The 18200-nt window shown below is 34.1% G+C and overlaps 1 protein-coding gene across 3 annotated transcripts in view; it reads right to left on the reverse strand.

The window, feature by feature from the left end:
- The window catches only part of LOC118190529 (uncharacterized), a 110993-nt gene extending 93047 nt beyond the window's left edge, over window positions 1-17946 (reverse strand). The window contains exon 1 of one of the 3 annotated variants that reach the window (XR_004758432.2): window positions 17698-17946. The gene's annotated coding sequence lies outside the window, so the exon portion shown is untranslated. The remainder of the gene's footprint in view (window positions 1-17697) is intronic. The other 2 variants (XM_035361253.2, XM_035361254.2) reach the window with 2 other exon arrangements.
- Window positions 17947-18200: the final 254 nt, after the last annotated feature.

An 18200-nucleotide genomic window follows, 5' to 3' on the forward strand; every position in this document is an offset into this window, starting at 1 on the left:
AAGAAAAAAAAAAAAGGTGAAATATATTAATTTTAAACTTTTTAACGTGAAAACTCAAGCGTTTACTTTCGCAGATTCCTGTTAGGAAGGAATTCTCAAAAGAAACAGAGCATTACATTCAACGATTTTGATACGCTTTTCCAGGTGCGAAGAACACGGACATTTACTGCCAAAAAGGGGAAAGAAAAGGTGACGTACAGTTGACGATTCAATGAGTTAACTCTTCTCTTAGCAATTGTGTGAAATAAATAACCTTTCAAGTTTGTCAGTCATTTTATCACCTTACGATGTGCAAGAATACAACGCGTGGCCGACAGTTGCTGCAGGTCACAATAGAACACAGCGAAATCGTGAGTTCATAATACTGCGGAAAAAAAAAAAGACGGAAAATGTCGTCTGCGAAATACCGGAACTTTAACTTCGTGTAATCATCTACTGTGAAAATGAGAGATCATTCTTTTGTTGCCAACTTATTCCTGAATGTACCAAATTTCAAGTTCTTTGGGTCAAGGAATTTATTTATCTTTGTTCAACTAAAGTGCTTAACATGAATAAACTTTTACGACGTAAGTAGCGTTGCGTTAAATGAAGAGAATGACTTTAGTTATGTATGTTTGTTTTTCCTACTTTCGCTTTCAAAAAATGGATGAAAAGGATTTTAGATGAAAGAGCCGCATAAGAAAGATCTTGAGACATTACTGTGACTTTCACTCCTAGGATAACGAAACAAAAGTTTGAAAATTATTTCGTAACCTTCAAAGTTTTTATTCATTTTAAATCTAAGAGAAAATGATATTTTTATGGCTAATTCTTTTCACGAATGAAAATATATCTTGCAAGAATTTTAATTCACTCAAATTTATGAGGTATTACAAATTAAAAGCACCTCATTTTTCTGGGAGCTCTTCTTTGTAGGATAATACAATCCAATCTCTTAAGCTTGAATATATAACAAGACCATAGCTTTTCCAAAATCTCTTTAATCTGCACATATAATCATTGCTTTTACTCTAGTGAACTTTTGTTCTATAGGTATTAGAAACTATTCAGTAACTATGAAAATATACTTTCATGTACATGCACACAATCGTCTGCAGAGGGAAAAACAAAATCTAGTCGTAAAAGTGCGTAACAATGTATGCGTAAATTACAATCGTTTAGAGTTAACAGTCTCTTACTTTTTCGTAGACCACAGAGAAGCAAAATATTTGTATGAATATCTGAATTAAGAGATTAACTTGGGGCAGGGGAAAATGTATACTAATAATACTGTACTTTATTTTTTGAAAGTTTGTTGCACTTATTGCTATCAATACTACTCTTTTTACTTGCAAATTATAATTTTGCTACCATATATCAGAAGTTTCTAATTCATATGCATGAAAAAGCTAGCAGAATATGGTAAGAAGAGAAACAGGCGAGTGAAGCGGTATTAATTACTAATATTCCCACAAGTTATGCAAGTAAAGCTACGGAACTTTTTATATTGAATTTACTAAGTTAAAAGTAATAATTTATTATCTCCAATTCCGACTTTACAAGGTCCATATAATAAATTAGATTTTAAATATACCTAATCCTCTACCCTAACACTGAAAGTGTTTTCATAAAATTCGCTACCTTATTTTTAGTAACTTTGGGAGTGCATGTCATGGGTCAATATGTATGGAAATAAAGTCTGCTATACCCTTTTCCGAACACCTTGTAAAAATTGAGTTAAAAGCTTTTGATTTTGATAAGAAATGAGTGTTTTGCAACTGTCGAAAACTTAACTCTTCTAATAATAAAAAAATATGTGTATCTCATCATAAGCTAGAAGTAATGATTTTCACAGAGATAAAAAGATGATGTGGAACAAGTACAAGCATGCTTCCAGAAAAACAGAAGGATTTTTCGAGCATTTCACGAGTTGATGATAATCATAAAATCCCTGTATTCAAAGGAATTTTTGTAAGACCGCTTATTTTCAAGAATCTGCGGCAAGCGCCATATCCACACTGAAATGTTTTTTGTAGAACTGTCTTAAGGAATGAGTTTTTCCGTAAGAACTCACAGACAGTGAAAGTGGATGAGATAAGAAATCCCCATTTAGTAGAGATAAAATTTGGAAACACTGATGACGCTACACTTCGTATAATTATCAAAATATATAAAGCGTTGCGTCAACATGTGTTAGCAGGGGCAGGAAATTTGCTTCCACTGCTGTCATATGGAACTTCAAAAGTTCTATGACTAACACATAAACTAAAGTTTAGGGCAGAATTCATAAAATATATATATATATATATATATATACATAAAAAAAAAAAAAAAGTCTTTATTAAAGAAAGCTACATGCCACAGTTTAGGCCTCCACATAAAGTTCTTCTGGCATTGTATACCTCCTGGTATGCTCATAACCCGATCAAGACAGTGTGAAACCCTAAAAAGAATACTTTTGAAGACGCGTTCAACATATACTTTCCTAGCTGGTATAACGAAAGAAACAACATTATGCGAACCTGTAGTTAAGTTCTGGGTACTAAAAGCAGCCGAACGGGAACTCGCCTTAAGTTTGATTCCAGGCGAACGGACTGGTTGCATGAGCGTTTCCATGGTTTTCCACATATGTAACATGCATACGAGATAGATTCCCTTAGAAAGTCTTTTCCAAGGGTATCCCGTCTCTTAGGAAAAAAAACTAGCTTACGAAACGCTAACCATACTAGTCTAGTAACGAAAACCACACTAGTCTAGTTTTGGAACGTCACGTCATAACGAAATAAACCACACTAGTCTAGTTTTGTAGTTCTAAAAATACGGGGTCTTAGGCCTGGACTTAGCCTGGACTGGAAGCATTAGCAGTACTCAGGTCCTGGGTATGGTCATAGGACTTTTGGATGCTTTCGAATCATTTTAGTCAACTACTGGAATGGTTTTTCATTCTGTTAACGTTTATGAATTTCTGAAATGTTGTCAAGGTGTCCTTTAATGCAAGATCATTTCAAACAACCCAAAGTAGTTCGCAAGATGACAAATAACGGATTAAATAGACGATTAATAAAACTTTAATGTTCTTTGAAATTAGTTTAACGGAATTTATATTGCACAAATGGGCCACAGGCATCGCAGAGAATTAAGAGCTGCAGACAAGTTTCTGGCCAAATATGATGAATTCTTTGCAGTAATAGTCTAACTATTTTGGGTAGAGCATGCAGTCTTATTTTTTGAATTAGTCCTTGTCAATTTGAAAAAAAAATGTTTAATTAACAATAAAATCTAAAACACTTGTTTTTCTTAGTCAAAGCGAATTTTCTTTACTCATGCACGTTCATCTGGGTTATAGGTATAAGACCAATGTCTGTCATTTGCTATTTGCTTAAAAATTTGGAATCAGTGTTTGCCACGTAACAGCAGATATCGCTTGAATAATTAAAAAAAAAAATCAAAGAAGCAATTTGAAAGCTATAAATTACTGCCTATGTTTCAAAGAAAAGTTTCCCGTTGAAAATTTCCAAAAGTTAAAAGAAGTATATTAAAAACGATTATGTACCAGACATGCCATAAATAGCGTTAGGAATATTTTTTCAAGAATATAATTAAATATATTTTAGTTTATAACAATTAGATATATTAGAAAAATAAAAGATTTGAAATGTTAAGAAATGAGTTCATTACTTTTAAATCGTTCAGTTTATTAAGAAATTTAAGACTGAATAAATTCGAAAGCTGAATTAAAAATCTTGCACTCTTTATGTAATGGGACCGCACTGATATCTGGTTATATGCGAGGCTTTTGGAAGATTTCACTTTGGATGATTAAGTCCATAGTAACGTAACGCACAGCGACATAACAGTAAAAAATTTTGGAAAAGTTCTGCTAAGGACATTTCAAAAAAAAAAAAAAAGGGAAGAATTCTTTTTTGCGAATATTTTATAGAAAAAAACTTGAGACACGTCAATAATTATTGCCTATTGTCATTTTTTGACGCATCAGTCTTTACATTTTTTTTTTATGCAGTTTGTAATGTGTTAGGTATAAGATAACTTAAGTTACAGAAGTTCTCGACAACTTTCATCCGTTCATTATTCATCTCTCTACAAATCATCTACTAACTTCCCTTCTAAGCTACGCAAATGCTGTATAGTGTCCTGTTTCTGTGATTTTGTGCAAGTACTTTTAACTTTTACTGACTGTAAGATAGAAGCATGCAAGCATTATGGATGATGATCGAAGTATTGTACTATAGTTTGCGTATGCCTCATTTTATCATGATTTCGTTTCTCTCAGCTCTATTAGCATATGTTTTTGGCCTTTTCTTGAAATTTTTATGAGCAGCGTCAAATGCAATAAATGGAAATATCTGTGCGTGTTGGATATAACGATTCAGAAAAGTATGTCTCAATCATCAGAAATTTAAGATTTAAGAAAATCTGATTTAAGAAAGACTGCCATTTAAATTCTTTGGAATATTTCTATAATGTTCAAGGCCCTAGATCCTTAACCACGCTTCGATCCGTTGTTACCGTACGGCTGAGTGAACACTGCGAAAGGCCAAAAGGCTACGCTACCAAAAAGAACAAACAAGTTGCGCTTTAACATATAATCATGAGCGAAACCTACGTTTCTTTTTTTTTTTTTTTCCCCAATTCCTATTGCGAGTTTATATGCGATAGATATACAAAACGATTTTAAAGTTAATAAAGTTATAAAAAAGGTATTTCAGGGAATTTATGTAATATAGTAAAGCAGTTGGTGCAAATGTGCGTGAAATTAAAGAACAGCTTTTGCAAGCAGACCTTTTTATCTGCAATTATATCAACTAGATGGCATTATAAATTGAATTTCGAATATTATGGCTTTGCTTTCGAACCACAATTTAAAATTCAGCATTACGGTGAAAAATTTCGAAACAACGTTATTCCTCACCTAGAAGACAAATAAGCACTGGATTTTGGGACCTCTATGCACGATGAAGCATTATTACTCTATGTTACTTCTCCTTTTTTTTTTTTTTTTTTTTGCTACATTTGGATGAAACAGAATAACAAACTGTTTCACCATCACCAGATCTCTAAACTATACATAGAATTTAAAGTAAAATAGAAAGAACAAACGATAAAAGACCTATGTGGTCAAAAATTTTTGCTCATTGTGCTGCAAAATTATATTATATATATATATATATATGTTACGGTGAAACACCGAAATCTGGAGAATGTCAACATTCACATAGTCTCTTGGTGTATGTCCGAAATATTTTCCAAATACTCTTATTTCTGACTTACACCGGTCAATGTCGACATTCACCATGTACTAATGGTGAATGTTAAACATATAACAATATTATATTTTCTTCTCCGTAATTCAGTCGCGAATAAACGCACTTGAGACTTGAAATAAGAACTGAAGAACAAGAGAACCTAAAACACACGATACATTCAAAATGAGAAAGAAAAATAATAGAAGTTAAAAACTTCCTTAATTATACAGTACGTTCTAAATGAGAAAATAAAATAACAGTAATAAAAAACTTACCAAATTATGTGATTAAAATCTTATTTATTGCAACAACTTAAACTATTATGGCATTATGACCTCTCTTTTCGACTTTCACCAGAGCATATCTGTGATTGTCGACATACACCGGTGACGGTCCGAATATACAAGAATGTAGTGAAATATTTGGTTTTTCACCGACGTATTTGGTGAATGTTGATATTCTCCGGTGAAAGCCGACATTCTCCAATTTCGGTCTTTCACGATAACATACATATATATATATATATATATATATATTACCATACTAAATATGTATATATATTACCATACTAAATATGTATGGTACCATACTACATATGTATTATGAGGTATTTTGTGTTCTTTTATGAATAAAGCGCCATTGTTGTGATGCACACAATTCTGATTTAAAAATGTGTAGGATAAAACTCCGCAGGAAGTGAAGAAAACCCATGGCGAACCAGAAAGCTAGCCAAATTAACTAATTTTAGAAAATTTGCCCCTGTCTTAACAAATATACCATTTCACCATACCCCCAATGGATCCACTGAACATAGAAACATCATAAAACAGTATAACATGAATATTCCACTCCCAAAACAATTCTTGGCCCACTAATACTCTAGGTATGAAGTAAGTGATATCTGATGATCAATAGTAAAGGTTTGGTGTCTTTCATGTTAGCACCTATATCAATTGAAACTCACTGACATATAAATTTTTCAAAAGTTCAGTAATTTTTAGACAGCCCTGCATTTAACTTTTGATTTACCAAATTAAACTCATCATTCCTCTTTCACCCAACGTTTAGTGTTTCGCCACTTTTCAATACATGGCCGTTTCCGGTATTTAGAAATACCATATGTTACTTTTGATTATTTGGGAAATATGCTTTCAGTTGATTCATAGCTTGCAAAGTACTTCTTTTGCGATTAAGACGTACATATATCTCTCACTTTATACACCTTTGTTTTTACGAAAGATCTGTATTAGTACCTTTTCCGGTAGCAGAAATGAATCCAAAGACGAATTCCACTTTTATAAAGAAAGCGGAAGTATCTGCTCTTGCTCGATATAAATAATCAGGAAATATGACTTGAATCGTGACCAGCCATTTAGGTTTAGGATTTTTAAGTAATGCTAACGAAAAATTTGACAGATAGAAAACATTCACCTATCAAAACAATCTTAAGCAAAGGCTTCTTTATATCAGCCAAGAGGAGACAATAAAGTTCGATTTTCGGCACTGAAAAGGTAAATTCCGCCCCTCCCGCCCCCAATGACGAGCTGTAGCACTGGCCACTTCTAAGGCCGAAAGCGGTGGCCTTTGTATTAGGCAGGCATCTAATAGGTAGACTCCTTTCCTTCCATAAAGGGAAAGACAAATTATATCAATACGTTCTCCAGGGATCGAACCTGAGCCCTTCGGTACGGCAGTCAAAGTCACTGATCACTTTGCCTTCTGAGCGGCGTGAGCAGATAAAGAACTTATAGATATACTTAACTTGATGGATAATAATTACGATAAAATGTTACTAACATTCATCATCCTCTCTTCTGTACCTCTCAATTTCGTAAATCCTACAACTCAGACTGCTAATTCAGCATCGCCATTGTTATTTTTCCCAGGGATCTCCCCATTCTGGATAGTCAAACTATACTGTATGGATATTGTTTAAAAGTACAGTTCATGCATTTATTGTAGTATTCTTGCTTTTAAGGTTAATTTAGGTTTTATGGTTATTTGGTATATTTTGGTATTTTAGCGTTGTTAGCCTTCAAGGAAGAGGGAAAACTCTGCCTAAACGCTGGGAACACTGAAAATGTTCCGATATAGTCTAATGATAATTGTTTTTTTGCTTTCCACTGGTTCTGATTTACGCAAGGTTCCAAAGGAATGCTCTATTTTCATAATGCGTATAAACTTATATCAGTATACCAAAACAATGTAATCTTTCATAAAGTAGTATTTGTGTTAATTTGATTTTAATGAACGTTTCTCACCTTCATAGCTTATCTATTCTGATGAAACAATGCTAGATAACTTTGAGTGTAATTTACTTTATTTTTTTCTCATTTTTTCCCCCAATCAACGCTGACGTTTTTTGGAAAACATTTTTAAAAGCTTAACATTAAAACATATTCCCCGATGAGTTTTGCCAATAAAATACATGGTAGTTAAACAGCACTGTAACAGGTGTGGCAAAAGCGGCATTCGCCACGGGCGTAGCTTGATTAGGAGCACAGAATTTTTAAATTGATTTCCATTATTTGCGGGCAAACAACCTTTTACGATAAACTTTCGTGTTATGTTTTCCTTTAATTTTATTTTTAAGAAGAATTAATTCATGGGTAAGGCAGCCAAGTTGTGCTCCAAACAATGGCATCAGGTCAAGAAGGGGCGCTATTTTTATTGATAAAGTAAGAGCTTCCATCGACTCATTGGGTTTCAATGACTCACTGGTCTTCAGTAAAAATTTATGGACAAGCCCAAGGAAAAATAACAAAAGAAGATTTGCGCAAATCTATTTGCTCATTCACAAGAATTCACTGCTCTCTGAATTTCAAATATTTATGAACAAAATTTTAATCCATTTTTACAAATATATGAAATGTTTAAATTTTAAATTGGCTATGCTCACAATGTCGTTGTTGTTCCAGGTAACCAGGTGACAGCGGGTTCGGCCACTCGGGCTGCTTGCAAGTACTTATTCGAGTATCGCCCGGAATCCGCAACTGTATACCGCAAAAACTCCCAGACGCCCCAGCAGGACTGGGTCGGGAATTTAACACGAGCTTTTGACTGTACACGGTATACAGAGGCAAGGTACAAAACAATAATTTGGTGGTGGTGGTGTACTTAATTATGGCAAAGCACATGAGGGCTATCTGCCTAAGTGGAGGGATGCCTAAGTGGAGGACTTTCTAAGGGAAACTGGCTCGTATACACGTTACACATGGGGAAAACCACGAAAACACCCATGCAGCCAGCCCGTTCGCGGGATTAGAACCTCGAACCGAACTACCAGTGTTCAGCGACTTTACCGCTCGGCCACTGGTGGGCTGACAATAATTTGGCAAGTGTTGCCAAACTTTATTCAGAGTTTTTTTTCAAGAATCGATTTATAACTAATTAAATGCAATGTTGGAATTTAAAAGAATTCCGATTATAAATCGTGTGGCATCAGTTCCGCTTTTGGGCAAGGCAGAATTTTCTTCGCAGTGGAAGTGTGAGTGCAAATGAAAACCTTTTTTGATATGTGAAACAAATGAAAAATATATAAACCTAATAACCAGTTTCGACAAAAATTAATATGAAAATAATTGTATTACGTGCTAATTAGCATTTTCTTCCCAACCTTTTTTTTTTTTCAAAGTAAATGTATTTGTAGACAGGGAAAAAAAGGCTTCATGAGAAAATTATGTCTTCCTCTATTTTTTATTTCCGCAAATATAGCGAAGCTAAGCTCATTTCAAAGGAAAGTTCCATCTGTTTGAAGAATCAAAACAGGTTTACCCTGGCCTCTTTGTCTTTTTTCACAATAATCTCTTTTTGGCGATTCATAAATCCCAGCGATGGACACTAACGCCCTCTTCTTACATCACGTTCTCAAGGTTAATCGAAACAAAAGGGTGGTGGACACAATTACACAAACTGTTTCTTTCGTTAAACCGGAATATCGTGAAATTCCGGGAATTCCGCCAGAGTTCAGATTGACCACTTTCTCAGTTGCATCAGGAACTACGAAACGTCAACGGAATATATTATAATAAACTCATGCTGGTAAACGCATTCCTCTGATTTAATGCTTCTTCACTGTAAATTAGGTGCGTGAACTCTGAGGCATAGATTATTTCTTGATGCCGTAAGGCAAGGTTTCTTAAACAGGGGGTCGCGGGACCTGCAGCAAGAGGTCGCGAAACATTTTAGCAGTTTTGATATTTCTTTAACTTATTATAATAATTTTACAGTTACCAAATATTTTTAAACAATGTATCTGAAAATAGATAAAAATAAGACAATACAGACAAAGAAAAAAAAATGAAAACGTTTCGACACATTCTTTTTATAATATAAACGTTCATTTTCCTTGCTTTGCACGTGACGCTGTCATTCCGTCTGTTACTTATTTAAAATTTTCACATTGTTCTATGTCTTGAAATTAGCTATTAAAGTTAATGACCTAAAACTGCAATAGCATATTACAGTACAAGTGGCAAAATTGACAGTTCCACTAAACGCGTATGTCGGATTTGCGCAATACTTATGGCGTCCCACAAAATTTTTGTAAATATTATGGGGTCCTGGGGGTCGCGAAAAAATCTCAGTGATAAAAAGGGGTCGCGAATTTAAGAAAACCTGCTGTAAGGTGTGAATGCGCGGCAAAAAATGTACCAACAATAGCTTTAAATTAGGCAAAATCCAACTTTATACTGCAGATGATTTTACAGAAAAGTTTTATATTTTTCGATGGAAAACAGGATGGGTTCAAAGAACTTTTTCAGAAAAACCAATGATAGTATTTGCATTTTATCCATTTTTAGATCGATGCATGATTCTCAAACATACACGAAGATTAATGTCATTAAAACAAAGTTTCTATACGAACAAATTTCACACGAATTAGTGCAAATGAACTTTTTATTAAAGGTATACCAAGAGATCTGAAAGGTCAGCATTGGAGTTTCAGTTGTTAAGATAAATAACTATGCAGTAATCTTCAGGTTTCATTCCATTAGATAAGAAACAAAACGCTTAAAAATAAATGGCATCTAGAATTCCTTTGAGAAAGAAACATTTAATAGATTCAGAGTTGAAATCTTCCATACAGTCATGTTGCATAAAGAACCTAATTCTGGTAAAGAAACATCAATCACCGAACTATGTTCGTATAAAAATCCGACAAAGGTGCTTGTTTTCCCTTTTAATTTATTTTTAAAGCTGAAATTGGCGCGCAATATTTACTCTCACAGCAGAAGAGGGAAAAGAGCTCATGAAAATAAATTTATGATATTTTAGTATTGCAGTTCCTTTTCACGCTGAATAAACAGTGTTAGCTTCCTGAAAAACTCAAAACAAGGAACTTTGAGTATGCTGCTTTTAACACAAAATTGTGCATATTATTGTTAAACTATAGATGACTGTTACTGAAAAAAACATTTATTTAATAATGGAGCTTTAAACTTACCTGATAAAAATTCATGTAAGAAAACTCTCTTTGCAATTTGGATATAATATTCAATCAAACCGTACTTTTACGACTATTTTGCAGCACTTTACTACGACCTTTCTCAACATAAACTAGTTTTGGTTTTGAGTGCTTACACCAAAGCCTCGAAGGCTATCTTCCTAAGGGAAGGGATGCCTTCCTGAGGACTTTCTAAGGGGAACTGGTTCGTATACATGTTACATATGGGGAAAACCATTAAAACGCCAATGCGGCTCAGCTCTTTTGCGGGATTTGAACCTCGGACTAGTGTTCATCGACTTTACCGCTCGGTTGCTGGTGGGCCGCCTTCAAGAAAGGGAACAAAAAGAGTAGTACGTAGAAGTGGAGTTCCGATAAGTAACAGCATTATTGGGAAGAGATACCTATTTCCTTTGCATTAAACTGTTTAATATTTATACTGAGCAAAGAGATTTTATCGTGAAATAAAATCCACTTGCGTGATGAACCTTTGCTGAATCCTTCTCAAAATTCACTCTAGCGTTTCTTTGTAAAACATGGAGTTCATTGTTTACCCTTTAGGTACAAATTCTTTGAGAATTATTGCGTGCCAATCCCCAAGATCACCAATATTGTTTTTAACGGTGACTACGCGTCTACTCATAAGCAACATCTCGCTGCCGCACGAAAGCGTCTATAGGAGGAGAAAACATTTGATTGTGATTATGGCATGATCACCGTAGGCTACTCTTATATTTTCAAAATTCTCTTTGAACTTTAAACCCAAAACAGCAAATACGTGCGGTACTAAAAGCTGTTTACTTTTCCGCTTTCTGTAATTTCTTGTAAATTTCTTTTATGTAAAAATTTTGTTGAAACTGCTTGAAATGTATTTTATGTCCCACACTAGTTAGTGGATTTTCTGCTATTATGTTCAAGAACTATGCATTATATTTCAGTTACGACTTGAAATGTTTAACTGATTGAAACAAACAGAGATCTTTGATAAAGGAGAAGGATACTTTCGAGGAATAGTTTGAGGGAAATTTTCGTATTCATGTTAAATCTAAGCCCAGCTTGCTGTGAAAAAGGTCGAACTACATTTTTTTTTTTTTTTTTTTTTTTTAGTGGGCCCAAACCGTTCATGGACGATGATCACTACCAAGGCCGAAAGCGGTGGTCACTTGAGTGGAAGAGGACATACATAATAGTTGGGTTACCGCTGCCTCCTATGAGGCGACGGATAAATACATCCACGCCTTCACCAAGAATCGAACCCGGGATTTTCGGTACGGCAGTCAGAATCACTAACCACGTTAACCACGTTGGGCGGCCGGTGAAACTACTAGTGTTCAGCGATCTTATACTCTCGATAACTTTCATCGGATAGCATTCTTGAATAATGGAGGGTTAAGAAAATTTGCATAGTTTGGAAAGATTTTGAAAAATGCTGACTTCACGATTTTAAAGCAGAAGTTCTTGATTCAAGTATTTAGAGCTGAATGTTTAAGTCACAGCGAAGCATCGCCCGTCTGAACAAGACTCAGTAGGTCCTCAATCTCAAGTTCATTCACGAAATTAGAATTTTAATATATGTTAATAAGTAAGTTTATGTAAATACCTCACGAAATATTACTCCTTAAATGAAATCCTGTAATTTTAAGTTACACATGTAGATATTAATCTAAAGGCAATGTTAGGTTAACTTACTTTTTAGTCACTGAAAGAAAATTATTCCTTTGTACTAAAGCCCACCTGCGGCCAAGCGGTAAAATCGCTAAACACTGGTAATTCGATCCATGGTTCGAACGGGCTGGCTGCATAGTCATTTTTGTGATTTTACCCATGTGTATATGAGCCAGTTTCCTTTAGAACGTCCTCCACGAAGGCACCCCTACCTCAGGTAGATAGCTCTTGAGACTTTGCTGTAATCACATAAACCAAACTTTTGTACTAAAAATAATCTGCGCTATTAGTGTGGTCTGGAAGCAGAGTAATTTTTATTATAAAGCCTGCCGCTCAACAGGAATAGTGGTTAGTGATTCTGACTGCTGTACCGAAGGGCCCGGACTCGAATGCAGGAGAAGGCATGGATGTTTGTAAATGTACAGTGTCTGTGCGGCATGGTGGCACTCTTAATATATGGCGAGCGAAAGTCATCGACAGAGGTTAGTCGTAGGGGAAGAGTCATAGGAGACCCTTTAACCCGTCCTCTTGGGGTGCTCTCCTTCAAAATTCGGGAGTGGAACTGAGCGGAACTATGCTATAGTCCGTTTCATTCGGCATAACCAAGAAACAGAAATTAATATAAAATTTTTACTACTGAAATTACAATTTTGAATAATATTATTGTTACATTAAACATTCATATATATATATATCTTACATTAATCATTCGCATTTCTTCTAAGCGAATCGATCAGCAACCTTGAGCACTACGCTAATTAGACTTTGCGCAAAGCAACGTGTTAATTTTTAAAGAGTAGCCATTAACGTTGCTTTACCGTCGCACAATACATCACATTACTATTTCAAAACTTTTATACGGCGGAGTGTGTAATGGCCTATTGACTATTATTACTTAATGAAATAATTTTACTGTTGTAGGCATAAAATAGTTACTGATTTCAATGTGCTGATTCGTAATTTACTGATTCGTGCTGTAACTATGTCAATGTTTTTATGTTCAGCTGCCCTACTTTGTTAACAGATTTTTCTGTAGTTCTGAGCTATCGAATAATTCCGACTATCTGAATGGCAATTTTTTTTTTAAAATCAGATATGTCGAGGCTTTATTCTTTTAATTTTTATTTAAAAAATTCTTAGAGGGCATTTTTATAGTTACCACTAAATTTACTTTCATATTCGGAAATGGAACCAGCAGCGGTTGAGCGGTAAAGTCTCTGAACACAGGTAGTTCGATCTGTGGTTCGAATCCCATGGAATGGGCTAGCTGCATGACTGTTTTCGAGGTTTTCCCCATGTGTAACGTGTATGCAAGGCAGTTACCCTTAGAATCTCATCCACAAAAGTATCGCTCCCTCTGGGCACATAGCCCTCGAGTGCTTTGCCGTATTTAAGTGAAACAAACCACATTCCAGAAATTTTTAGATCTTGTTGAATTTTTAAATCTCCTAAAAATTTTTGGATATTAGATTCTTTTCACTTCTGATTTTAATTAGTTCTGTGGTTAGTAAATTTCGAGACATAAAATAACAGATATTTTATTTTTGGTTGTATGAATTAAGATTCACACGTTTTAATGAGAATCTTGAGTGGTTCTGTACTTCCTTTTTACTTTAATAAAAGATAAATTTTTAAAAAAATTACTTTAGAAACACAAATGTGATTATGTGGCTTGCTGAACGATTAGGTGTCGGATTATTGAATTTTTGCTTTAAATAAATAGTATATTTTACTCTTAATCGCGCCAGTCAGAAAAGTGCTGAACTTTCATTCCTTTAACCTGTTAACAGTTAATAATTAAATAGTTTTTTTAATACTGGTTTCGATACTTGCAATCCGAGATTTCCCGCTGTTTATCTTTCGAAGTGTACTGGAACCTTTGATTTGAAATCCGCGCCAAATAAAGACTGGTTTGTGCCAGTTATTAAATTAGCGTGCATTTCTTCGTGTCATTTAAAATTGGGGATTTCATTCTACTAATCTGAATACATGACAATCTATACAATTTTTTTTTAAATTTGTTTCTTAAGTTTCGAAATATGTAATTTATTTAATCTTCCATATTATTACTGAAGAAGTTTTAATGCTATCTGCAAACGCTGAAGCATTACCACGCTGATATTGTTCGAATTCTTGTGGCCATTTGTGAAAAATGGTTTGAATTACATGATCATAAGAAAGCACACTAAGAAATGTTTTCGTGGAGAACATTCTAAGAAATATTTGTCTAGTTTTTAAAAACGGCAGATAGGGAAATCATCGAATAACTTATGCAGTCAGCTGTTTTCAACCACTGAAGTGTTAGCAGCTTCAATCTTGGCCATCAGTTCTGCCTCAACTGGATAAAAGGATAAAACAGTGGAGTCGTTTTGAATTTGATGTCTTATGACCAGGGCCGTTCCTAGCGGTGATACACTGCGTGAAAGTACAGCGGCTGCAGTTTGTCATATGTAAGCACTTAGTGCGTATGAAATAAAAATGTTATATTTTTTTATTATTATTATTTTATTTGGGGGCGGCAATTTTAGGAAATTGCGAGGGCAGCTAATGGCCTAGGAACGGCCCTGCTTGTGACTGAACGAATTGACTGCATTGAGTTTTAACTGTGTATTATATGAATACTAGACATATTACACACGAGTAGAATATGCATTCAGGACGATTAAAATTCAGAAGTTTCTAAGGAAACTTGACTCACAGTCATCTTACGAAAAACCACGTGGTAGAGAAAACCACGAAAACCGCATTGGACCACATAGTTACTCAGGATAGGAATTCAGAACGATCTATAAGACTTATTCATGATTTTTATCCAATCGGCCATTGGTCAACCTTATTGTTATTTCTATTTAATACTATAAAATTCATCAAGAATATTTTTTCCCTTTTTTGCTATTGTTATTATTGTTCAAGCATTGTTAAAAATTAAAAAAAAAAAAAAAGAGAGAGAGAGTGAGCATTGAAAAAAAAAATCTTTTTAGGCAGTTGCTTGATGGTTGTTTGGTTTGGTTTATTTGATTACAGAAAAACACAGAGCGGCTATCCTTCCTAAGGTAAGGAATTGCCTTCGTGGAGAACTTTCTCAGAGAAACTGGCTCGTATCCACGTTACACATAAAAAAAGAAAGCGCTCATGCAGCCAATCCGTTCACCTGAAATCCAAACCAAGTTGAACTGCGAGCAATTAAAGGGACTAAATATTCGGCCGCTGGTGAGTTCGCCAGTTGCTTGAAATACGACAGTCTCTCATACAATTTTTTGTAACTACTTTTTGGTGACTGTACTTAAGGCAGGACCATTATTTGACTATGGCAAAGCACGCAAAGAGTATGTGCATACAGAAAGGGATGCTTCCAGGAAGATCCATTTTACAGGTTACAAATAACGAAATATATTTTGAGAAAACACGTTTTTATTGTAAGGTTGATTGAACCCTCATTTGTTGTAATTATTTACTTTCTGCGTTCAAAGACAATATGAAATGGCAATGTAAACAAATTTTTACACCATTAGTCAGTGATAAATTACAGGAAGAATTGTAATCCGCTAATCTTTCATATCAATATTTTTATTCCTATAAAGTTTGATCATACGGAAGTTCTGTGGCTTAAATGCTAGAATTTTCCTTTAATGAATTTCCGCCAAGGCACTGATCTGTTTTAAAAACATTGCCCTCAAAAAATAATTAAAAATCTGAAGTTACTGATCGAAATTATATTTTTTAACATTTATTTATTCAAGCGCAGAGACACAGATTAAAAGAATTGGCAGCAGTAGATAAATTACTTAATAAAAAAAAACTAGGAAATGCTGTTATTTCCAGCATTCTATAAAAATTGTAGCGATAAAAACTGACTGTGTTAACATATCAATGAGAATCAAGTATTTGATCTTACTTTCTAATATTATATGATAGGAAAATTTTGGATAGAAATACCACTAAATATCAGAATTTTTTTTAAAAAAAAAATCGCATATATTTTAAGTTTACGTTGAGTACTAAAAAAAATTTAGCTCCATAACTTTTGTCAAAATTCTAACCCTCAATTCTATCAAAGAAAGTTAAGTTAAAAATATTTCATGTAAGAAAATGATAATGGTAACAATAACAAAAAAAAATCGGTTTATAAAGTCAAAAATTTAATTTGAAATATTAGTGCTTTGATCTTAAATAATATAATAGCCATTGTAATTATATTTATCCACTGCTTGAATCTTTTATTTTATTTGTGGAAAAAAATATTCTGAAATTTTAACTGCAATATTAGCAATGGATTTAAAAAGTCAGCACCCTTCATATTTAACTGCGGAATGGTATAATTTACATTCTTTGAGGAAAAGCGCAATGTTTTCAGAATCGGGTAAAATTTCACAACTTTCTAAACGTTTCTGGTTGAATTTCATGTCAGGAAGAGGAAAAAAGGTCAAGAATAGGCACAATGAACATGTTTAGAATATGAATAGGTGAATTTTTTTGAATTGAAAACTTGTAATACAAGATAAGTTTAACTGTTCATTGATTTAAAACATAGTAAACTGATATATTCTCTAGTTTTTAATAAAAATTTTCTAAAGTAACAAGCCATTGACATTTTCCCCTGTATTAAAGCAAATCGGATATTTTTCATTTATCATATAGAATCAAATTCCATCGTTATAAACACTTCGTAGCCTAAAAAATAATAAGTAAATTGTATAGTTATTTAGTCCATCAAGCAAGCTTATTACAAAAATAAAAATAAATACCTATATTGCCAAAATCTAAAATAATTTCACTTAATTTACTTCACTGCTTTTTTAAAAACTGACAGAAAGGCGCATTTATCTTGCACAGTATGCAATTAATTTTGACATTTAGTGTCCTTTTTCTGTTCTTTCTTCCCCCCCCCCTTTTTTTTTACGGAGTGAGAATAATTGCTTTGAAAAAATATAATAAACTAACTAAACACTGCAATAAAAAAAAAGCAACAAAAAATTTACAGTTTTTTTGCAGAGGACTATCTAAAACATACTTCATACATGAATACTTTGTGTGATATACAGATATATACTTTACATGTGATATATTCATATACAAAATACACTTATATTTATATCCAGAAAATTACTTTACATGTGAATTGATTAGTTTATTTTACACATTCTGAAAAATTTCAAGCTGCTGGGTAGAATTTAAGCGATATTTCAAAATCTCAATCAAACGGCTGTTGAAGGTGAACGTCTGCAGCTACAAATTTTTTATATTAAAAAAGTGTGACTCATTTGACAAGTAACCTGCAGTTCCCGGCATTGATGTATTCGTGACCTCGCTTGCAAAACGTAACAGGGAAATAAGTAAACTTACCAGCTAATTCCGTTTCAGTGTTATTCCTTTAACTTTTGCCATTGTAGCAGTTCTCTTAAAACCGAAACATGCTCGAATAGAGCCAACAGTACTAAATTCATACACAAGTCACTGATCGTGGGATTCGATCTGTCGGCAAGCAAGGGAGTAAAAAAGAGTTCTTCGCCACACACAAGCCTAGCGAGTTCTAAAACCGGTTCAAGAAACTAAGTGCCTATGATGATGCGAGATTTTCTTTTCCTTTCTAATGTAATATTTACTTCCCCCGCCGCCAAGCTTGAATCAAGTTTCCATGACGACGGCGAATCAACATCGTGATCGCCACCAGGCACCGCCACTTGCTGCCGGTGACCCTTGATTTGACACCTGACAGCTGATCCATCGCTAAAACTCCCTATTTGACTGCAGAATGAAATGTTTTCCTGTATCGGTGATGGGAAATAGTGTTTGTTTCCATGTGTATGACACGCAGTGATGAAAACTGTTATTTGGAATTATCCACG

The sequence above is a fragment of the Stegodyphus dumicola genome, chromosome 2, assembly GCF_044657685.1.
Source record: "Stegodyphus dumicola isolate Sdum_Otavi_A_Nest chromosome 2, ASM4465768v1".
In the NCBI taxonomy this organism is placed as follows: Eukaryota; Metazoa; Arthropoda; class Arachnida; order Araneae; family Eresidae; genus Stegodyphus; species Stegodyphus dumicola.